The sequence below is a fragment of the Notolepis coatsorum genome (genome assembly GCF_963971535.1).
Source record: "Notolepis coatsorum genome assembly, chromosome: 19".
Classification (NCBI taxonomy): Eukaryota; Metazoa; Chordata; class Actinopteri; order Aulopiformes; family Paralepididae; genus Notolepis; species Notolepis coatsorum.
The window spans coordinates 60,546,632-60,571,077 of record NC_140183.1 but is presented as its reverse complement, the minus strand read 5'-3'; positions in this window follow the sequence as shown (position 1 = coordinate 60,571,077).

Here is a 24,446-nt window from a genome sequence, read left to right as displayed (position 1 = left end):
CTGCATTCATCTTTGTGAATAGGTCACATTGTGACAGCCAGTGTTCTTTCTCACAGTAGGGACACGCTATCTTCCACTTCTCTTTTCTCGAGGGGGTGCTGTGACTCTTACTGCTCGGTACTGACTCTGATTGGTGCATGACAGTCACCGATCTTCTTCCATCATTTATTCTCCTGGGTCCCTCTCTGGAGCTTGGCGTGCTCCGCCCGAAGGTGTCCAGTCGTAAGCTGCTGACTTCTTTCGCCAGGAAGTCGGCTAGATCAAGGAGGGATGGCTCTGGGCCGTTGGGATCCCGGTAATCCCTCTGCCGCCTAAAGCGCTCCTGTCTTGCGGGTGGCAGCTTCTCCAAAATCCTCTCGACGTTAGAGTTGGCGTATAGCTCATGCATGCCCTTCTCCCGTTGCGCTCCCAGCATCCCTACCAGGGACTGCACTTTGATTGACAGGTCGTCTAGTGAGCGATTGTCTGTGGCTGGGGGTAGGCGATCAATATGCCTTATCTCCTGGATTACGTAATCCCATATACGTCCATATCTCTGATCCAGCGCTGCAAGGGCCGCTGTGTATGGAGTCGAAGAGGTAGCATAGGCTAGCGCTATATTGTGCGCTCGCGGTACTTTCAGGTGCTTCAGTAATATTGCATACTTGTGGCGTTCATCAGCGACATCCACCATCATTGTCTCTAAGCACATCCGGAGCTCCGTGTACTGTGCTCGACTCTCATAGGCGAAGTCTGGGAATGACGGTGTGGCATTGTATGACGCCGTGGATGGCTGATACATCGGCGAGCGTTGGGGGAGAGACCTCCTGGGCGAGTCCCCTCTTGCGCCTCGCTGTGGGCTGGTACTGGCAGGGTACCATGGCCCGCTGGTCCAGGTGCTGTTCCTCGGGGCTGGTCGTGCGTCGTGCTCACCCGTGAATAGAGTCGAGGGTCTGTAGCGCAGCGCCGCGGGGGTATAGCCTGGACTGTATGGGACCTCCTGGTCCGGTGGAGTACTGTGCTGTCGTCGGGCTTGGTTCTCCTCCTCTCCCTCTTCTTCCTCTATCAGATCCTCCAGATCCTGTAATCGTTTATTTAGCTTCTCCGCAGTGTATGCCGCTCCTTCCTTGTAGCTGGGTCTCGCTTGGACCGGTTTGGGAAGGGGGTCTGCGGGGGGTCTAGACTCGGTCTGTTGGTCAAGTTCAGGGTCGCTTGCTCGTTGTGGTGACGCTGCCCTTGACTGTTGTCTCGACGAGTTCCTTGAACCCCTGGCGGAGGGAGAGGGAGTTGTCCTTTTGATCAGCTGCTCCATTAGCTGCGCTTGTAGCTTGTCGCGCTCGGCTTGTATCCTGTCGCGCTCGGCTTCGCGCTGGATGAGAGCGAGTTTGCGCTCTGCGTCTCTTTGGGCACCGGCAGCGGCACGCTGGGTGTCTGCTCGGTCTCTTGCCATATTCTCTTCCATCTGAAGGCGTCTCATCTCCAGGCGTATGCGCTCTTCTTCGCTCCGTTGTTGCGCTTGGAGTTGTTCGCGCTCGCTAAGCGTCTGTGCTTGGAGACGATCGCGTTCGGTAGAGGCTGTCAGGCTGACGAGGAACGCCTGTTGTAGTATCCTCTCCGCTTCGTTGGGGGAAGGCGGTAGTGGAGGTGAGCCGCTCCTGCGTGAGCCGCTCCTGGGGGTACTCGTTGGGGAGTCCTGGAGCTCTAGTTCCTCGGCGCTCTCCTCCTCTTCTTCCGTGCAGAGTTCTCTCTCTGTAGGGTTGTCTTCCTCCCGGGGCTGGTCGGGGACTACTTCTTGGGTAGTGGCGGGGGGTAAAGGCATGTCAATTCCCTCCTGGTCCCCACCGTGAGCTTGGTCAGTTACATTAGGACCTACTAGGGCCTCTGTGGTCGGGGAAACCTGGTCGTTAAGGTCAGACATAATTTTACTTTCTACTTCTACCGCGTTTACCGTTTGTCGAAGGCTAGGTAGTTGACTGACAGTGTAAGCCTCTAAGTACTGAGGTGTCTGTCGTCTGCGCCGCGGGCGTTCTAGGTTAGGAGGATCGTTTCGTGGAGTGTTCATCATAGGCCATTTCGATATTAATAACACTATATTAATATTACACTAGTTACCCTCCGGCTCGAAGGACCAATTGTAACTGAGGGGTACAATTCCCTGACTGTATTGTTAGATATGATATTTAATACCACTACCTCATGTACTTTAACTTCTGGCCACCCAGTACAAGATATAGGTATGATGAACACTTTCCCACCTGATGAAACGAATCCACACAAATGTACCAAATCGAAGGTTTAATACAGCAAAAGGTGTATACAACGATCACTTAATTACATTTATGATTTGAAATATGAAATATGCACTTTTATGGCAAATGAGTATTCGTAGGTAAATCAACATTGAATGTCCAATCTCTGGTTACGCAGGGAGTAAGTATACAACCTGGAATATTTAGGAAACGATAGCGATGGTACTTAAATGATTATAGCTGGATACACTAAAGGGGGGGGGGGGTCCCGCTGGTTGTAAGACAGTAGGAGGGGGGGGTTAGAGAAGCCGCTGGCGGTATCCCATCTGGCCGACGGTGTCTTGGGAGAATCCAAAGTCTTGGACACGGTGCCCACAGAACCTCGGACCGCAGACGAATACAGCTGGACCCTCTGTGGACGGTAGCTGCCGGTCCACAACGGAGAGACGTGAGGCGACCTCACTGGTGTCGAGCGCCGTCTCACCTGGAGTCTTCTCCGGGGGGTAGTTCCAACACTCCGCAGTGTTGGCCTTTATCCATGGAATAATCAAAGCACACAAAGCATAATCCAAGCCGTGGAAGGCTCGCCGTCGTCCGGGTAGAGTAATCCAATATACAGGTCCAGTCGCTCTTGGCCCGGAGCTCCTCGGATGCAATCACCACTAGGGGTCTGACCAGAACGATGCACCATACATAAATAGACTATTATTAGCTTAATAGAATACGTCCAACTCGACGGTATAGTGCCAAACTATGACTATTCAACTATTAATCTACACGATATCTCAATGCCTATTCTGGGCCAAGTAGGCCTTACTACACCGCACGTGCGTCGTGGGGAGGCTTTGCGTCTGTCACTCTGTTGGAGGGTAAAGAACTGGACTAAAAGAAAGTTCTACTTTACTTGCGCCATATATATATATGCGCTATGAACAAATAGTACCATTCGTATTTCGCCCGACATATTCCTGCGCGGAACCGGGGCTTGCCACGACATGTTAGGCGGCACGATTGAACTTGGACCTAGGGGTATGGCAACCTGGCGCCAGGTTCTCGTCCAATGGTAGAATGAAACTATTATGGGCTGTTTAGTAGACTAAAGGGATATTCAATGCATATTGTACAAGGAATATACAGGGGATATCAAACGATATACAAATACAATTAAATATATATATATAAATAAATATACATATTCGGTTTAATCTGATCCTTCACAACAACATACTATGCTAATATGTCTATACTATTACCTACTATGCTAATATGTCTATACTACTACCTAGTACCTACTATGCTAATATGTCTAGATACTACTATGCACTCAAGTTCTACACTGGTTGCCAAACAATCTTACTGACCCTTAGCTGCCAGAGTTGTACCCTTCTTGCTGACTTGTTGTACAGAACTTGTAAGTCACTTTGGATAAAAGCGTCAGCTAAATGACTAAATATAAGTGTGTGTGTGTGTGTGTGTGTGTGTGTGTGTGTGTGTGTGTGTGTGTGTGTGTGTGTGTGTGTGTGTGTGTGTGTGTGTGTGTGTGTGTGTGTGTGTGTGTGTGTGTGTGCGTGTTTGTGTGTGAGTGTATGCGTTCTGAGTTTTTTTTTTCTTTTTTTTTTACCGAAAGAGAAAGCAACTAGCTTTGTTCAGTTAGCCTTCATCACTGCAAAAACAAGGAAACATTATCCAAATCGGGTAGGATTTAAAAGTTGAATATGCAAATATTGATGAACAACAACAAACGCAGCATGCCGCGACACTACTTAGAAATACAAGTGACTGTCATCCGAGGATATAGCCTTTGATATTTGATGCTCGTTGAAGCTTAATGCAGTGTTGCAAATGCTCCAACGCAATTGAGTATACGCGCATAGGCACGCACGCACACACACACCACGCAGCGGCACAGTAGAGGGAGCGAGGGAATGTGTTTAGTGTTAGACGGAACCCTTGCAGTGTACGGCGACGTAGTGTGTTTGCGGCGCGCGGAGCAAAGCGGAACACAGGTTGCTCGTGCATAATGCATCAGTCTTACAGCATCTTCGAGAATGGGGGGGGGGGGGGGGGGGGGGGGCTGGCTCTCCCTGTTAGGACCGGCCCTGGACCGCTAAGGCCTCGCCTCGGCCCACTCCGCGCATTAACATGTCTGTTCTCATCACAGCACCTCCGTCTGCGTTTCTCCTCTGCTTGGGCGACCTTAGGAGATAAACGCTCCTGTTTTTAAACCTTGTGTTTTAAACCCTGTTATTGGGATTTTAAAACGATAAAGCCACACAAATGGGTGTAAAGATACTTAAAGGCCCCATGAAATCAAAATAGATGTTTATCATTCCAGCACACAGGGCGTATACTAATTTTGCGTCCAATGAAATGTATACTAATTTTGCGTCCAATGAAATGCTTTCTAGAATGACATTTACGGCACATTGTAACTGAGCTAACTGAGCAAGCACACTGTTCAATGTTAGCTTGCTAGCTAACGTTACTAATGTTGCATAATGATTAGGGTGACCAAACGTCCTCTTTTGCCTGGACATGTCCTCTTTTCACACCCTGTCTGGGGCGTCCGTTTTTTTTAAATAAATTCACAAAAATGTCCGGGTTTCATTTCATTCACAGGACCAATATGATGTACTTAAATTGACTGGCCCGTTGCACCGAATACTACGGTACTATGTTGCGTGTGACATATTCCCAGAGAAGACTGCTTTGTGGGCGGGTCTACTAGTTAGTACACTCACACACAAACAGAGGAGGAAGCGGACAGATCGGACCAGCATTGATTCTGCTCACAAAAAGCAAAAATTTACATTACAGATTAACTGCAGAGAAAATTCCTAATTTACCATCCCGGTCGGGACAAATGGGAGGCGGAGTGCAACCCATGCAAAGCTTGTGACAATATGTTTCTGTGTCTAATAAAGGTGCTGGAGATCTCAAAGCTCACATGGACACAGAAAAACATTACAAATAAAGCTGTGGCGAGGCGAGAGTTTTATAAGACCTTTATAAACAGCTGTCTGAAACGCATCTTTGGGATCCGGTGGCCAAACAAAATCAAGAATGAGGAACTATGACTGAAAGGAAGACAGGAACCAGTGGAGAAACAGATCCTGAGACGAAAGTGGGGATGGATAGGCCACACTTTGAGGAAACCGGCTACCAGTACTACACGACAGGCCCTGACTTGGAATCCCCAGGGGAAGCGGAAGAGAGGGCGGCCTAAGAACACCTGGAGGCGGGACACTGAGGCGGAGCTCAAGAGACAAGGAACTACCTGGGGGGAGGCAGAAAGGACAGCCCAAAGCCGTGTTGGATGGAGAAAAGTCGTAGATGGCCTATGCTCCATTGGGAGCGATGGGCCTAAGTAAGTAAGTAGAGGCGAGCGTTTAATGGCAGAGTTGACCGAAGAAGTATGCAACGTTTGATTTATGATGATATAATATGCTTAATATGATACATTCTAAGGATTACCTGTGTAATATATTTGTTGTGTACAATAATTGCAAGTTATGCAAATGTAAATAAATCCGAAAATGCATAGTGCACTTTTAAATTAGTATCGTTGTGAGGTTACTGTTTTATAATTTACATTGAAAAGATACAAAGATATATTTTTTAAAGCTGGATTTTCTAATACAGAAGAGGTATTATTTAGTTATTATTACATGGTGTTTTCACATTCGCCGAAATGCTTGCTTGTGATTGGTCAATAGGGCTCGTCAGAGGTCCGTTATTACTCGATAACGGACCTCTGCCGAACAATAATGACCGCTGTGCGCAGCTGTTCGCAATCAAGGCCACTGACACACTGCATCAGTGCAGCCAATCAGACATACCTGCTGGCTGCACTGACAGCGGAGTGTGTGTGACGATGACAGCGGAACTGCGTCTGCATTTGATCTCGTCTTGATCTCGTCTCGTCATTTGATCTCGATGTAAAATGAATTAGGTATATTGTTAGTAAGTTAGCCATGTAATAAGCGGGATAATCTATAGCTATACTCGATCATTGTCGCAAAATAATTGACCTTCACTGACGTTTAAAACACCTCGGCGCGGCGCGTCGGTATTTTAAACTCTGTGTCAGTAAATTATTTTGCGACAATGACCTCGTCACCTCCTTACATACATTACATACATTATCCCTTACATAGTTAATTTTTTATATATTTTTTTATTTTGTCCAGTAAGACTTGAAAAGAGATATTATTTTGTTATTTTCTTGAGATTTGTCAGAGAGATTACTTTAGGCATAATAAAGCATGTTGAGTAACTTTGGTTATAGAGATATTATCTTGTTATATCAAATAATATAAATAATAATTTTCTATCCATACAGAGGCATACTTTAAATAATATACAATTATGAGGCATCTTTGAGTAAACGTTGAGTATCATTTAAGTATCTTGAGGCTGGGGGCAGAATGTCCTCTTTTTTGAAAATCACAATATATTCACCCTAAAAATGTTGCTAACCTATGTGGCTAACATTAGCTTGCTAGCTAATGGGTCGATGTAATGCACATTCAGCACTATTGGCTACTATGCCAATCAATATCCACGACAAGTGCCTCCCTAGCTTCCTGTTTTTACAGGAAACACATTAATACGTGGAATCAAATAGCATTCAGCTAGCTGTTTCATGGGGACTTTAACAGATGTTAACTTTATCTCAATAGGGAGGTGTAGTCTGACGTCACTGGTTGTTCCACCCGTATAGGGATTTATCATTGGGCAAATGGATTATCGGCTATTGTAACAATTCTGCCGCATGGAATTTGAAAAACGTTCCACTTTTGCACAAAATGAGTTCCCTTCTATCACTAACATTATTGTTTAAGCATTTTTGATTGAAATAAAATTTGGCGATTTTTTTTAATGATTAATTGCGAATATTTACATGTTGAGCTATAGATTGTGGATGAATAAGCACAGAAAGGTACACCATGCCAATGTTAATGCTTTATTTGTTTTAAACTAGACGATTTAGAAATGGGCAATGGGGAAATACATTGCATTGCATTGGACATTGCCATCAAAATGTCACATATCCGGATCCACAATCACTGATGTATGGATGCGCCATCTGCAAATGACTTAGGGGTTATTTTGCTGTACGTACTGTACAATACATACCGTAGGCTTATATATTATACATGGATGTGTATCTGGGTGAGTGGGTACGTGTGTGTGTGTGTGTGTGTGTGTGTGTGTGTGTGTGTGTGTGTGTGTGTGTGTGTGTGTGTGTGTGTGTGTGTACGTGTGTGTGTGTGTGTGCGTGTGTGTGTGCGTGTGTGTAGGTGTGTGTGTGTGTTTGCGTGCGTGTGTGTGTGGGGGGGGGGGGGGGGGCCAAGTCGGGAAAGCCGAGAAAGTAGTTCATCCGTACGTCGGGTGCTAAAGAGTTATACTGTCAGGCCGCTGCTGTGGTCGGCCCCCGTACGGCCGACACGTAAAAAAAAACGGCAATGACGTAACCACTACACCTCCCTATTACAAGCTATCTAGCTATCTAGTATGTGGTTAGTATTTGCCATTTACCTCTGCTAGATCACATTTATCAATAAAGGTGCTGTTCGTTTTTTGTGATAAAAATATACAAATCTTTTTAAACTAGGTGGAGGCAGACAGTGAAGGAACACAGTGAACCTTTTTGTTTCATATTTACTAGTTTTCACCTACAATTTCCACACTTTCGTGTCCAGTGGACCTGAACACCACATAATATAAATGTGTAGGGGGGGGGGGGGGGTGCACAATGAGTATCTCTTTTAGTAAACATTGAAAGTATCACAGACCGGAACGCCACACGGGGGTTAACACGGCAGAACCGTGACAGAATCGCGGCACACAGCGAGGCTAAGTAGGGGACGCAGCGCCGGGAAAAGTCCCCCCTCCCCCGGCCCTCGCCCTGATGTTTCTCTACGACCTGGTCCCGAGCGTGTTCGCTAGGTGTCGACCGTTCTGAGAAAATGACAAAGGTTGGTAAAACAATACCTCGACCCCATGAGCTACGCTGAACCCCCGGTTGGAGAGCATTCACCTGTGTTATTGCTTTATTCTTATTCCCGTGCGCCCTGGACTGTTGCAAAGTGGTATACGTTTTTAGGTGATGTGACGTACCTGGGTACGTGGGTTGGTCATTACCATTATTACTGTACTTATGACACCTTCTGAACATCAGGTTAGTATATTTAATGTGTTGTGTTTTGTATGTGATGTGTGTGTGTGTGAACATGAGAGCTAATGCTGTCTCTTTTCTCTCCCTGTCAGGTGCTGCCCGTCCCTACACTGAAGAGTGCTGATTGCCTAATGAATGACAGCTGATGGCAATCACCTCGAGAGGGATGGGTAGCCAAATACCTGACAGCACACACCCGCCTGGGCGCCTCATTCTGTCAATTGCCAGTGACCAGAGAAGAGTGAGGTTGCCATTGTTTGCCACTGTGGTGGAATTGATACTGTGCTTATCTACTGCTTCGGGTGGACTAAAGTACTAGTATATGTATATAGATATTGTTGGCCTCTGCGCCACTCCTCCATTGGAGTAAGTATTCTCTTGTTGGCTTTAGGCCTAATCCCACTGAGTGTGGAATTGTACCTTTGGTACCTTTGCTGGGGGTTTTCCCAGTACCAACCTCTGGCTGGTTGGTGAGTGTCTGTGGGCGCTTATCTAGTTTACTTTGTATTATACTTACCGTGTGTGTTCTCCCTTTATCCCTCTCCCTGTTTGTTAATTGTTTGTGGGTTGTTTTTTCCCTTTGTTGCCTATTTAAATATCAGTGGAGGTTTAAATCCCTACCCAGCATAATAAATATAATTTACTATTTTTGGAACAACGTCTTGTGTTTATTATTACCTACCTGCCCGGGACTGTTTTGAAAGCATTTACTGAGATAGGCTGCTTTTGCTCATGTGTAGCCAGCTCCAGTTATTATTCTGTGTGGTCCTTAGACCTTCGTACATGACATGGGGGCTCGTTAGTTTGCACAATTGTATAGTTCCTTGTTGTTATGTGACATGTGGACTTGTCGATTGGAGCGTGTCAGGTAGGTTGCATTTTTTCATTTGGTAAGTTATATTATTATATATCCATTTTTCCGTGCTGCACACTTGACTGTTGTAAACCATTGTTGTAAGTTATGCTCTTAACCATTCTATTTTTTTCCACATAGGTAAAGGGTGGATCACCTGCTTGGTTAGGGGGAGGGGGGCACGCGTCGTCTATTCCGGTGGAGTGCGCAATGAAATCGGTAAGCGACTGAAGATATGTGTAGTCCTCATTCCACTAGGGAAGTAGTTTAGACGGGGTAGTTAGTGTTACCCAGTGTGATCCTAGTTAGGTGATTAGAACCGACATTTATTGTTTTCATGAATGTTAGATGTGGATATTAAATCGAATTGGTCAGGTTGTCATACTGCATAATGTGGCTGTTAAGTGTTGCACAGGGACATTATTGAGTACTATAGGTGAGTGGCTATTTTGTGGGGCTTATTGAAGTCAGATTTGTTGTAGTATTGTGGGTAGTATTGTGTGTTGCTACGGCAGTATACTTTCTTTCATAAACTGTATTCAGAGTGCAGAGTACAGAGTGCAGAGTTCAGAGTGCAGAGTGCAGAGTACAGAGTACAGAGTACAGAGTACAGAGTACAGAGTACAGAGTGCAGAGTGCAGAGTGCAGAGTGCAGAGTGCAGAGTGCAGAGTGCAGAGTGCAGAGTATAGATTTTTCATGAGTGAAGCTATGGAGGTTTGTGATCAGGATGTTGGTGTGTTGGATCCTGAGAGTTTTGACTCTGCACTAGGTTCAGACCATGGTTCTACTACTTCTGCTGGTGAGTTGAGCGCACTGAGCGCTGAGCTGCATTTAGCCTGTCTAGAGGAGAGGGCGGCTTTGCACAGGGAGGAGAGAGACAGAGAAGAGAGGAAGGAGGAGAGAGACAGAGAAGAGAGAAAGGAGGAGAGAGACTGGGAAGAGAGGAAGGGGGTGAGAGACAAGGAGGAGAGAGACAGAGAGAGAGACTGGGAAGAGAGAAAGGAGGAGAGAGACAGGCTGGAGAGGAAGGAGGTGGCTGATAGGGAATTTCAATTGGCGATGAGGAAACTGGAGTTGGAGTGTGGTGACGCTGAACGTAGCACCATTTCCTCTCCAGTACTTTCCGACTCCCAGGCACCCTTTGATATTAGCCAGCATCTGCCCTTGGTTCCTCCCTTTCATGAGTCTGAGGTGGAATCATATTTCTCTGCTTTTGAGCATATAGCGTGGACTTTGCATTGGCCAAAGGACATGTGGGCGATTTTATTGCGATGCAGACTCACTGGTAGGGCTCAGGAGGCGTGCGGGTCATTATCGAATGAAGACAGCGTGGTATATGAGAAAGTGAAAAGTGCTGTCTTGCGCGTGTACGAAGAGGTACCAGAAGCATACAGGTAGCATTTTCGCAACCGCCGTAAGTCTCCTTCCCAAACCCATGTTGAGTTCTCCCGGGAGGAGAGACTTAATTTTGATCGGTGGTGTTCTGCGTGTGAGGTAAAAGACTTTGCATCATTGAGTGAATTGGTACTTGTGGAGCAGTTCAAAGCCACCCTGCCAGTCGAAGCTGTGCTCTATTTACATGGGCAGGGGGTGTCAACACTCCGACAGGCTGCGATTTCGGCAGATGTGTTTGAATGGTCACGAAAACGTGTTTTCTGTACGTCCTAATGTATGTGGTGAAGGTGGCTCATTCACTCCTCGTGAGTCAGCGTTCCAGCCACGCTCACCGCCGTCTAAGAGACCGGTGGTGTGTAATTATTGTAAGAAGACGGGCCATGTGGTAAAAAAGATGTCATACGCTGAGGAAGCGACAGGAGAAAAAGGGGGTCAGCCCAGGAACCAAAAGGAGTGGAGGTTGAGAACGCTCCATTGACTGACTTGTGTTGTGATGAATTGGTTAATAATCACCCCAATGTTTTTTCTACTTGTGTTGTCACCAAGGCACAGGAGGGAAATCGAACTCGAGCTTTGACGTTGAGTGACTCTGTCTGTGGCGAGGCTATCGCTGAGGACAGGGGGGGGGGGCATATATTGGCGAGATGAAAAAGGTTGCTGTAAGTAGCGTTCAGGGAAAGCTGGTAATTCCCAAGTTTGCTGACGTACCATTGCCACTGAGACGTCAGGCATTGATCACTACTCAGCACCATGATTTCTCATGATTTCTCCCTATCATGCTGTTTTGCGGCAGTGGCCAGTGCTGCTGTTAGTAGGAACCCGGCCTTTGTGATGGAGGAGGGGGAATTAGTGTTCCGGCCATTACCAAAGTTCTAATTTGAGTGACACCATTTTGGATCCTGATCATGTTATTTTTGTGACGCCATTTTGAAAAGGAGATGGGCGCTGTGATGGTGCCAGGGACTTGTGCTGATTTTTGTTTCCCTGTTGCTGTCCTGTTAAGCGCGATGAGATGATTTTTTGTGCTTTATTTGTTTTCCCAGGAAGTTTCCAGTTTGTTGTCTCCTGTTGACAGGACGGTATCGGCGGAGCGGCATGTCAAAGTAGAGGTTGTTGTTGTTTCTGTTTTCCCTGGTGTGTGGTACTAATCAGATGTTGGGTAATAAGTAATAATGTTTTGCTAACCCTACAGGTTCGCTCTTATGGGGGGAGGTGTGACGTACCTGGGTACGTGGGTTGGTCATTACCATTATTACTGTATTTATGACACCTTCTGAACATCAGGTTAGTATATTTAATGTGTTGTGTTTTGTATGTGATGTGTGTGTGTGTGAACATGAGAGCTAATGCTGTCTCTTTTCTCTCCCTGTCAGGTGCTGCCCGTCCCTACACTGAAGAGTGCTGATTGCCTAATGAATGACAGCTGATGGCAATCACCTCGAGAGGGATGGGTAGCCAAATACCTGACAGCACACACACGTCTGGGCGCCTCATTCTGTCAATTGCCAGTGACCAGAGAAGAGTGAGGTTGCCATTGTTTGCCACTGTGGTGGAATTGATACTGTGCTTATCTACTGCTTCGGGTGGACTAAAGTACTAGTATATGTATATAGATATTGTTGGCCTCTGCGCCACTCCTCCATTGGAGTAAGTATTCTCTTGTTGGCTTGCTTTAGGCCTAATCCCACTGAGTGTGGAATTGTACCTTTGGTACCTTTGCTGGGGGTTTTCCCAGTACCAACCTCTGGCTGGTTGGTGAGTGTCTGTGGGCGCTTATCTAGTTTACTTTGTATTATACTTACCTTGTGTGTTCTCCCTTTATCCCTCTCCCTGTTTGTTAATTGTTTGTGGGTTGTTTTTTCCCTTTGTTGCCTATTTAAATATCAGTGGAGGTTTAAATCCCTACCCGGCATAATAAATATAATTTACTATTTTTGGAACAACGTCTTGTGTTTATTATTACCTACCTGCCCGGACTGTTTTGAAAGCATTTACTGAGATAGGCTGCTTTTGCTCCATGTGTAGCCAGCTCCAGTTATTATTCTGTGTGGTCCTTAGACCTTCGTACATGACAGGTGATGACTAAAGTGACCGCAAACCCAGCCCATCGCCCCTGCTTAAACACTGTCCTCTATAGCTGTCCACCTGAAATCGCTTGTAAGTCTCAAAATGGCCACCGCAGTGTCTCTGCACCCCCCCCCCCCCCCCCCCCCTCCTCCTCCACATTTAAATTTTATTTTGAATATCCGTCAGGGTGGCACAGATTTAGCTCGTCGCCCATAAGCCCCGTCTTCCTGGTCTCTGCGTTTTGGCCAATATAGTTCAAGTTCAAGTTTCTTTATTAGTTATCATACAGAAGTACAGAATACTTTTATACAAAATGCTTCTTTCTGTTACGCTCCAGAGACTGTGCTAGACAAAAAAGATAAGTATAAAATAAATCTAGTTCCCAGATACTCTGACAATTTCTCTCTTTCTCTCTCTCTCTCTCTCTCTCTCTCTCTCTCTCTCTCTCTCTCTCTCTCTCACTCTCTCTCTCTCTCTCTCTCTCTCTCCTCTCTCTCTCTCTCTCTCTCTCTCTCTCTCTCTCTCCTCTCTCTCTCTCTCTCTCCTCTCTCTCTCTCTCTCTCTCCTCTCTCTCTCTCTCTCTCTCTCTCTCTCTCTTTCAAGGGAAATTACATCCAGCACCGGTAGGTCCAGGGGCACGGTGCCAGCAAAGAGGAGGAGGACTGGGCTTGTCACTGTAAGCATTCAGGCGCTTATTCATGAAATGGAATTACTCCCTGACAATGCCTCCGCTCTGCTTTTGAAGACGCGCCCGTCTTCCTCTGAACTGTAAAATCCTCCGGCACTAGCGCCTGGGACTCCTGGGCCGGTCCCTCCCGGGAGTCCCCCCCACAAGAGAGAGACAACCTTTTCTTATACCTGCACATGGTCATCAGCATTTCCTCGCAGATATTTGTTAAATATCTGTTTTATTGATTAATTACACATTTGAAAGAATGCAGGTTATAGCTATATAAAACGACAACTGTCTGTCCCATTGTACCAATCAATGGGATATATAATTGCATGCTGGCTATAACCTGCATTCTTTCAAATGTATAATTAATCAGATTAATTAAACAGATATTTAACAAATAAGAAATACAAATGCCACAGAAGGCATTAAATAATAATAATTTAATATACCCATGGTAGAACACTTTAGATGTCTTGGAGTTGAAATATTCCCCACTATATGCCAAACGGTGAAGTATAATTATTCCGGATTCTTAGATAGGATCACAAATGACTTCGGCAGATGGTCAAAATAAAAAAAACTCATTACAGGCCCGAGCATCAATAGTTAAGATGTATGTTTTACCCAGAATTAACTTTTTCAGCTCAATGTTGCCGTTACCTGTTGCCTGTTGGTTACGGGAAAAAATTACGCTCCGCTGCATATAAATTCATTTGGAACAACAAACCTCCACGAATAAAAAGATCCACTGCACAGAGAAATAAAGCCGACAGGGTTTAGCATTTCCAGACTTCAAATATTATTTTAAAGCGTTCTCTTTAAGACCACTGATCACCTGGTTTGATTCTCAAGCATCTGTATCCTGGAGACCATTAGAGGAGAACATAGTGGCACCACATAGACTGCAAGGATATAGTGTACACCAACTTATCAATTAAGCAATGCAACTCGAGATTTGGCCCTCTTATTACACATGTGATCCGGATATGGCGTGAAACACAGAAAAAAGTGTACAAACCGCCATAAATGGCACAGTCATTCTCCCCTATTTAATAACAATTTACTCCTTATTGCACAGCAACCTATCAGATTTCCTAAATGGGAAAAGAAAGGCATACATACATTGGGGGATATCTTCGATGACCATGGTTTCTGCAGTTATCAAGATATATTTAACAAATTGAACCTCACCAGCTCCACTTATTTTTTCTATCTACAATTAAGAGCAGCTTTAAAGGCTCACGGAGTCCCATTAAAGATTCCACTTGAGCACCACAGATTTTACAAATTATTTTATGAAAAGGAGACATCGAGAGGCTTCGTCTCTGACTTTTATCGTCACTTACTTACGTCCTCATATGAAATCCTTCCCCTAGACTCGGTTTTTAGGAAGGATATCCCAAACTTGGAAGTAGATTTTGATTGGGAGGAAGTCTGGGCAAACGTATGGCTATCATCACGTAACCCAGATCACCAACAGATTAACCTTAACTTTGTTCATAGGACTTACCTGACTCCTAGACGTTTGCACCTAATGGGGCTCAGACAAGACCCTCGATGCTCCTTATGTTTAAACGGTGATCTTGGTACATTTATGCATATGTATTGGGAATGCCCTCCTGTTAAGATATTCTGGGAAAAAGTAACCACTCAATTATCAGAATTTTTATCTCTGACCATACCTATACTGCCTTCTGTATTGTTGTTGAATGATGTTTCTCAGTTATCAACCTCTGTACATGTAAAAAGACTAATTTTGTCCGGTCTTACGGCTGCCAAAAAGTTGATAGCGTCACGCTGGATTCAACCGGATAAAATGTGCCGGAAGGTGTGGGTTCTTACCTATCTTGATGTGATTTATCTAGAGATATCTACTGCACGAATTTTAGGTGTTAATGAAGCCAGCATAGCAATCTGGTTAGCTGTGGTGGAGAAGATAAAGGGAAGCATATGAACTTGTAATTTCTGATGTTAAATGGAATAGTGGATGTATAGTCCAAGAGGCGGTCCTGAGGGGGGGGGGGGGGGGGGGGGGGGGGGTGGGAGGGGGAGGAAGGGGAAGGAAGAGCGAGGAAGAGCGAGCAAGAGCACATGTGTTGTATTGTATTTATTATTTTTATGTCTTTTAATCTACATTTATTTTGATTTAATTACTGGACAGTCATTATTGTTATTATTATTTTTGTCATTGTCCTGTGATTTATCATTGATTTTTACTGTTACTGTATTGTTTTTTTTAGTTATATGTTAAAAAAGGGAAAATAAAAAAAAATTGTTCAAAAAATAAAAATAAAGTATTATTTTCAATAATTTCACAATAATTGCATAATTGTGTTTGAATATCTGAGTAATTAAGTAATTATACATTTGTCCAAAATAGCTGGTTCAGATATGGTTAATCCAGCTGCCCTGTGATCAGATGAATCCATATTATATATTTTCCGACATCAAATGCGTAATTTTTTATCGTACAAATATTGTCATATTTATTTAACCTTTGTGCCTCCTTAGCAACTATTTCCTGTATTTAGCCTTTTGTGTGTGTGTGTGTGTGTGTGTGTGTGTGTGTGTGTGTGTGTGTGTGTGTGTGTGTGTGTGTGTGTGTGTGTGTGTGCGTGTGTGTGTGTGTGTGTGTGTGTGTGTGTGTGTGTGTGTGTGTGTGTGTGTGGTGTGTGTGTGTGTGTGTGTGTGTGTGTGTGTGTGTGTGTGTACAACGGTGGCTGTGTTGATGATTATGTCATGAAAGTGGGTCCGTTTGCTTATTTCCATATATTTACCGAATTTGAGAAGATTATATTTTGAAAACCTCTAAAAAAAAGTTACCAATATTAGAGGACAAAACGATCCCAGTGGTTTACCCTAACCCTAACCCTAACCCTACCCCTATCCCTATCCCTATCCCTATCCCTAACCCCTAACCCTAACCCTAACCCCAACCCTAACCCTAACCCTAACCCTAACCATAACCCTAACCCTAACACAAACGGGAATATAAGGGGTTACAATTAGGAAATATTTGGAATCTTTGATATATGTTGAGTTAGGTTCATAGTGGTATTCATAAAAAGATTATTGGAACGAAATATTACAAATTCAGTTTTTTATGACCTTGAACGTGATGCAATCTTTTCATGCACTGTGCATGTGCCAACTCTGTCAGTTACCTAACAAGGCAGAAGGGTTAAATTATGATTAATTAATTCCAAGGAGGCCTGTAGAGTTGACATGAAGGAATCACTATGATTCCTCCCAAATAAAGCTGAATCCAAGCTTAGGGACGGTTGGGGAATCCCAAAATCTAAGATGTCTTAAATGGCCCTAAGAGCAAATATTTTGTCCTAAGTCCGTTGGAGAATGAGACCCAATGTTATTTCAGGCGTTAAAGCCTGTTGTCTAGTGATTGGCTGTCAGGGTCGGTAAGCACAGTGCAGAGTGGAAGACGGGGGAACACGTTAGCAGGGAAGAGCTTCCTTGAAGAAACTAAAATTCTCCACCAGGCGTCAGCCGTGCGTCTCTGCTGTAGTAGGAGCCTACAGTACGTGATAGGTGTGGCTGAAATGTAGGGACGGGGCTAACGTGGACCAATGAAAGCAGATCTCCCTGCATCATTCCTATTGGTAAATGGTAAATGGAGTGCATTTATATAACAGCTTTTATCCAAAGTGCTTTACAACTTATGCCTCAGATTCACCCAGTCACTCACACATTCACACACCGACGGCGGAGGCGACCATGCAAGGTGCCGACCTGCTCATCGGGTTAAGTGTCTTGCTCAAGGACACTTTGACACGCTGCCATGAGATCTGGAATCTAACCGTGAACCTTCCGATTACCGGACGACTGCTCTACCTCCCGAGCCACTGTCGCCCCCCAGTGTGTATTCAACTATTACACACTATTACACTATGCACACTATTACATTAACCCACTAGTACACTATTACACATCATTACATTATAGCATATTATTACACTATTACACACTATTACACTAGTATTACACTATTACACACCATTGCACTAATACACTATTATTATTACACTATCACACTATTATACTATTTCACTATTACACAATTGGTGGAATAAACCTTTAAAACGATTTGGGTGGAATACACCTTTAAAACCCTAAGTTGAGTGACACCTGCCATAAGTCTCTATGACAAACGGTTCACGGTATGAAGGGGGGAGAATCAAGAATCAAGAGGTTTATTTGTCACATACATACCAGGGCATACAGTGAAATGCGGGTGGTCATGCCCACATTGATTGTGCAAAATACAATAATAAAATAGAATAAAATAGGCATAGAAAAAAATAAAATAGATAAGACACAAGATATGCATGGTAAAAAAAAAGACATGCTAGGTTCCTGATAAACTGGTCGTTATATACACTACTATGCAATATACAATTTACAATGTTACTCCTTAATGTATCTAAACTATACAGTACCTCCTTCTTTTAAAGTGTTTCTAAAGATTCTATATATATATATTTTTAAAGTGATATTTTGTTTAAAGTGATTGTTTTAGCAGTTGCCGCATGAGTGGTGTGTGTGTCTGTGTGTGCTCATGTGTATTTGTGAGTGGAGAGTTCAGTGTTCAGTGTTCTGATGGCCTGGGGGAAGAAGCTGAGCCGGGGTCTCTCTGTTCTTGCAGCGTGTGACCGTAGGCACTTGCCTGACCGCAGCAGCTTAAACAGGCTGTTGTTGGGGTGGTGAGGGTCTTTCATAATTCTGCAGGCTCTGGATTTGCACCTCCTGTTATATAAGTCCTGCAGGGGTGGTAGTGCAGTACCCGTAGTACGCTCAGCTGAGCGCACCACTCTCTGGAGTGCCTTCCTGTCCTGTGCCGTACTGTTTCCAAACCAGGTAGTGATGTTTCCAGTCAGAATGCTCTCTACAGCCCCAGAGTAGAAGGAGTGGAGTATCTTCCCCGATACTCTGAACTTCCTTAGCTGTCTCAAGTGATAGAGGCGCTGTTTCGCCTTTTTCACCACTGAATCTATGTGTGTAGATCATGTCAGGTCCTCTGTGATGTGGACTCCCAGGTACTTGAAACTGCTCACCCTGTCCGCGATAGCTGTCTGCTCACCATGTCTTTGGTTTTACCAATGTTCAGGAGTAGGCTGTTATCCCGGCACCAGCGTGCCAGTACACCAACCTCCTCCAGATAGGCCTTCTCGTCATTGTTAGAGATCAGCCCCACCACCACGTGTCATCCGCAAACTTCACTATGGAGTTGGAGCTGAACCTGGCCACACAGTCATGTGTGTACAGTGAATACAGCAGCAGGCTCAGAACGCAGCCCTGGGGGGACCCTATACTGGAGGTATGACCCCCCACCCTGACTGCCTGGGGCCTGTCACTTAGAAAGTCCAGGATCCAGGCGCTCATGGCGGAGCTCAGACCTAGATCGATCAGCTTGTCAACCAGTCTGGTGGGGACTATGGTGTTGAAAGCTGAACTGTAGTCAATGAACAGCAATCTCACATAGCCCCCCTTCTGACTGTCAAGGTGAGATAGCGTGTTGTGTAGCACTTGGGAGACTGCATCGTCAGTGGACCTGTTTGTCCTGTATGCAAACTGCAGTGGGTGCATGTTACTGGGGAGGGAGTCACAGATGTACATTTACATTTAGTCATTTAGCTGACGCTTTTATCCAAAGCGACTTACAAGTTCTGTACGACAAGTCATCAGGAAGAGTACAACTCTATCAGCTGAGTAACAATGTTCATAAAAGTGTTGAGTGCTACAGTGTAGGTTAGTTTATTAGGACAAGTGCATGACGGTAAGGTTAGTTAGGGTTAGATTTAAAAAATATATATATATATAATTTTTTTAAATTTATATATATTTTTCAGATAATGGTTGAAGAAGTGCGTCTTTAGTCGATGGCGAAAGATTGGACGGGTTTTGGCTGTCCTAACTGGGGTGGGTAGATAATTCCACCATTGTGGGGCAAGGACTGAGAATAGGCGACTTTTCTTTGATGACCCTCCCGGAGCTTGGATAGGAGTAGGTCAGATGTAATCCTTGACCAGCCTCTCAAAGCATTTCATGACCACAGAGGTGAGTGTCACCGGTCTGTAGTCATTAAGGCCTGCTGGAGAGGAGTTTTTTGGCACAGGGATTATGGTAGACATTTCGAAGCAGACAGGGACCAGGGACTCAACCAGGGATAGATTGAATATGGATGTAAATACTGGGGCCAGCTGGTTTGCACAGGACTTGACTTGTTATCCCATCTGGGCCTGCCGCTTTCCGAATATTTACACCCATGAACATTAATCTCACGCTGTGTTCCGTCAATGTGAGAGTGTGTCCCCCCCGTGGATGAGCCCCCCCCTTCCCGCGGCAGCCGGCGCGTCAGTGACGTCATTAGCCGGTGAGCTAACGTCGCCACTGCTCACCCCAAACCTGGCGTAAAAGGAGTTGAGTTCATCCGCGAGAGAGGCATCGGCACTCACTATTGAGGGGGGGCTGACTTTATAAAGTTATCGTTCGTACTCCCCGCCATAAGCCTCTCGTGTCGTTCTGTGCCATCTGTGTCTCCATCTTGTTCGCATATCGCAGTTTAGCAGCTCGCACCCACTTGCGTAGCATATAGGCTGCTACCTTATACTCTTCCATATTTCCCAATGCACGGCTCGAGTTGTAAGCAGCGGTACGAGCATTCAGGGCCAAACTAACAACAACATCAGCATATTCACTGACGTCACTGGAGCTCGACCGTAACATCTCCCAGTCGACCTGCTGTTACCTCAAGTACCGGAGGGGACTTGTGCTATGTATGACTTAGTCCACATTACAGCCGGCTTGTGGGAGGCAAGAAACAGCGTTCGTGACAGGGGAGGGTTGAATTGGATGATACGAAATTGGGATGGGAGAAAATATGGAAAAATGGGAGAAAAAGTGGATCAAAAAAAAAAAAAAAAACATCTCCCAGTCGACGTCATCCAGTGCGTCTTGTAGCGTGGCCTCTGAGCTCTCGGACCACTGCTTAACCTCTCGCTACACAACAGCCTCTCTGGCTCATTGTTTATAGCCGGGCAGAAGAAATATGTCGTCGTGGTCAGATTTACCTAGCGGAGGAGCCGGCACTGCCTTATAGCCCTGTTTGAAAGGGGTGTAGCAGTGATCCAGCGTATTTCCCCCCCTAGTGGTGCATGAAATGTGCTGGTAGAAGTTTGGCATAACTTTTTTAAGATTAGCCTTATTAAAATCAGCAGCTACGATCATAGCCGCGTCTGGATGCTTGATTTGGTGCTTGTTCAAATAGTCCTGTAGGTCTGCCAGAGCGTTGGCGGTATCTGCTTGCGGTGGGATGTAAACTGCTGTTGTTATGATGGCTGTGAATTCTCGGGGGAGATAAAACGGGCGACAAAGGATGAATAAATGCTCAAGGTCCGGCGAGCAGGAGCGGGAAAGTATCTTTACCTCCTTGGGGCTACACCAGCCGTTGTTAGTGAGGAAGCAAACCCCTCTACCTATGGATTTTCCCGACTCTTCTGTTCGGTCCGCTCGAAAGACAGAGAAGGAATCAGCTGGGATGATGTTTTGATCCGGTGTTGCTGGCTTCAACCATGTCTCTGTGAAACATAGTATGTTGCAGTCTCTCACATCCCGTTGGGATCTAATCCTTGCACGGAGATCATCCATCTTATTCTCCAGCGAACGTACATTCGCCAACAGAATCGATGGGATCACCAGCCGGTAAGCAGAACTCTTTAGCCTGATTCTGATTCCACTTCTCCGTCCTCTATGCTTCCTCTTGATCCCGCCGCCTTTTCCATTGTCCTCTTTGTCCTCTTTGTCTTTGTCCCGTCTTATCTCCGATGGCCAATCTTGGCAAAAAGTGTCGTTAAACTCTTCTTTCAATCCGGAGTTTAAGTCCATAAGTGACTGGCCGTCGTACGACGTCCATGCCAGCATGGTTTTTATAAAAAAAGTATTAAAAATAAACATAATAACTAAAAGTGCGCACAATCTCTGCGGAGCAAAACCAAATGCGACTGACCTCGGTCGGGTCATCGTAGAGGGGGGGTCTTATTTCAATGGACATTGGAATGGATGGAAATTATTATATAGTTATTCAATGTGTTTAACACATACAGTATATCAACAACAATAGGTTCATTGTGGCAGTCAGTCATGTGCTAGTGCTTTAATCAGTTATTGAAAGACAAAAACAGCAGAATTAAAATCGCATCAGTGATCAAACAATAACTTCTGACGTTATTATTGTGACTTATGAATAGAATGTGCACACTGAAAAAACGTTCTTTCTTACGGTACAGCTTCATCCTCTGGCTGTCATTTTATTTGTCTTCCTATTAACAAGGGAATTGTCATTGTGATGATGTGTGCATAGTATGGATTCTCGGAAACATGTATCAAGCAAATGATCAAAACCATATGGTAATTTTCTTTGTTATCTTTAGTTTTTTTTCTCACAATAATGGTTTTGTTAATTGAATCCTTGAAGAACCATATAAGTCTGTTTATAATTTATTTAGACAGCCCATGCATTTGCAGTTGTGAAGTCAATCTAAAATCACTTGTGTGTGAATGTGATATATCAGAAACTACTAAACCTCCAGACTTATATATAATTATATTGTTTACACTGTTTATTTTATAAATATATTGCATATATTTATGTGTGTGTGTCGGGGGGGGGGGGGGAGGTATAGGCATGGGCAGGATAATAGCAAAAAGACTATACAATTGGATCTGAATATAAAAATATGAGACAAATAAACAGTGTAACCAAAGGTACAGATGAGGGTCTGTATGCCCTATTATATTATATGTTACAATAAATATAGGCAATAAAGAAATGTGCATCCTAATATTATAGGGTGTACTAGTGTGATAATGTAATAGTGTGTAATAATTTAATACACACTGGCGGGTGACAGTGGTTCGGTAGGTTGAGCGGTCGTCCAGTAATTGGAAGGTTCCCGGTTAGATTCTGGCTCCTCCCTGTCCTTGAGGGTCTGTATGCCCTATTGATTATATTATATGTTACAGTAAATATAGGCAATAAAGAAATTTGCATCTGAATATTATACTATGAGTAAGAGTAAAAGTAAACGTACTGTAAGTATACACAAGGTGCAGTATACACAAAGTACTCAGCACTACGTCCATGTTTTACATGTTAACAGGCAACCTGTCCATCAGCAGTAGCCAATAGGAATGGAGCTGATGGGAGGCAAGGAGTGGCACCAATCAGCCATATTGTGACCAAGAGGTCTACGATCCTCCTCATCACCTACAAATCCCTTCACTCCCTTGCCCCCCGGTACCTAGCTGTCCTCCTCCATCCCTACATCCCCCCCCGGAGACTGCGGTCCTCTGACTCCAGTCTCCTCTCCATCCCCACCACCAACCTGTGCACTGTCTGTCCCAAAGCCTTCTCTGTTGCCATGCCCACCCTCTGGAACTCCCTCCCTCCAAACTTCCGCAATGCTACATCCCTGGACTCATTCAAATCTCCACTCAAATCTCACCTCTTCACCAAATGTATTAATGACTCTGCCTGATTTCCCTTTTTATTTTTATTTTATTTTTTTACTTAATTGTTCCTCTGATCTCCTTCCCCTTAGCTCCCCCCCCCCCCCCCCACCCCCCCCCACTGTTAAGCGCCTTGGGTCTCATGGAAGGCACTATATAAATCTAAGAAATTATTATATTATTATTATTATTATTACTATTACGAGAAAATATGCAAGACCCACATCAAAATACACATAATACAGGGAAATTGTTACATCATCTACTTAGAAAAAAGAGTACACAGCTAGGACTCACTGCATGAATATGTACCAACAAAATACAGTTACATAAGTATGCATGATGACAGACACATCCACAAGAATGACACAGCTACAGTGTAAAAGGCACTGGAGAGAGAGAGAGAGAGAGAGAGAGATAGAGAGAGAGAGAGAGAGAGAGAGAGAGAGAGAGAGAGAGAGAGAGAGAGAGAGAGAGAGAGAGAGAGAGAGAGAGAGAGAGATAGATAAGAAACCAGACCGAGACAGCTCTTCATTGAGACCCTCTGGATGTAGTGTCTTCATGCAGAAAATCCATTTAGATTCAGAATCAAGTAGTCTATGGTCACCCCCTCTGCGGGTTCTAGAGATTCTGTTGGATGGGCCAGAGTGAGAATATTGAGACAGGATGACTGTCTTCATGAGAACGTTGAGCAACAGATGATTTATCATTGTTCCTCCGTGTGTTCCGTGATGCGTGTCGTTACAGTTTGTATCGCAGCTCACGTGGACATGAGAGGAGGTACACGACTCCAACAGATGAACATGTGAGGCATTGTCTTAAAAAAAATACATAGTTTATCAGCAATTTCATACGCACAATAAATAAGAATAGAAATCAGCTGTGACGGTTACGAGTCGACACACAGTGATCGGAGATCATGCTTTTACATGCAGCAAGAGAAGGAAGAACCTTCAGCAAACTGGTGGAACCCTAAGAACCAACCAGTCATTTGAACGTGTAGAATAGGTTCCAAGATTCCATTCCAACAGTGTTGTGATGTAAGAGGGATGTTTACCAATAAGGGCTTTAAAAATAACCAAATACCAAATACTTGAGTTCTTGACTCAAGACTTACCAAGGTGTGGGCCAGGTGTGAGAGACCAGCATAATAATGCAATGTAATAAAAAAAAAAATTCATTATTAATCAATTATGCCTTCTTTCTGTTGTGAAGCACTTTGAGCTGCAATTTTTGTATGAAAAAGGTGCTATACAAATAAAGTGTATTATTAGTATTATTATTCTAACATTCCCTGCGATATTACCAAACTGTATAGGTTTACGGCTGTCCTCTAATGAATCCAGTGTCGATAGGGAGGGGTACATGTAATACAGGCGGAGTCGTTGCTCTTTAGTCGCTTCCCGCACAGAGCTCCCACCGGTCGTGTCAAGGTTTCACTCATTCTGCTCTGCGGCCTGTTGCTTTGAAAAATGATCAAAGCGTTCCTCGCTAGTGAGGCACAGGAGACGGACAGGAGACGG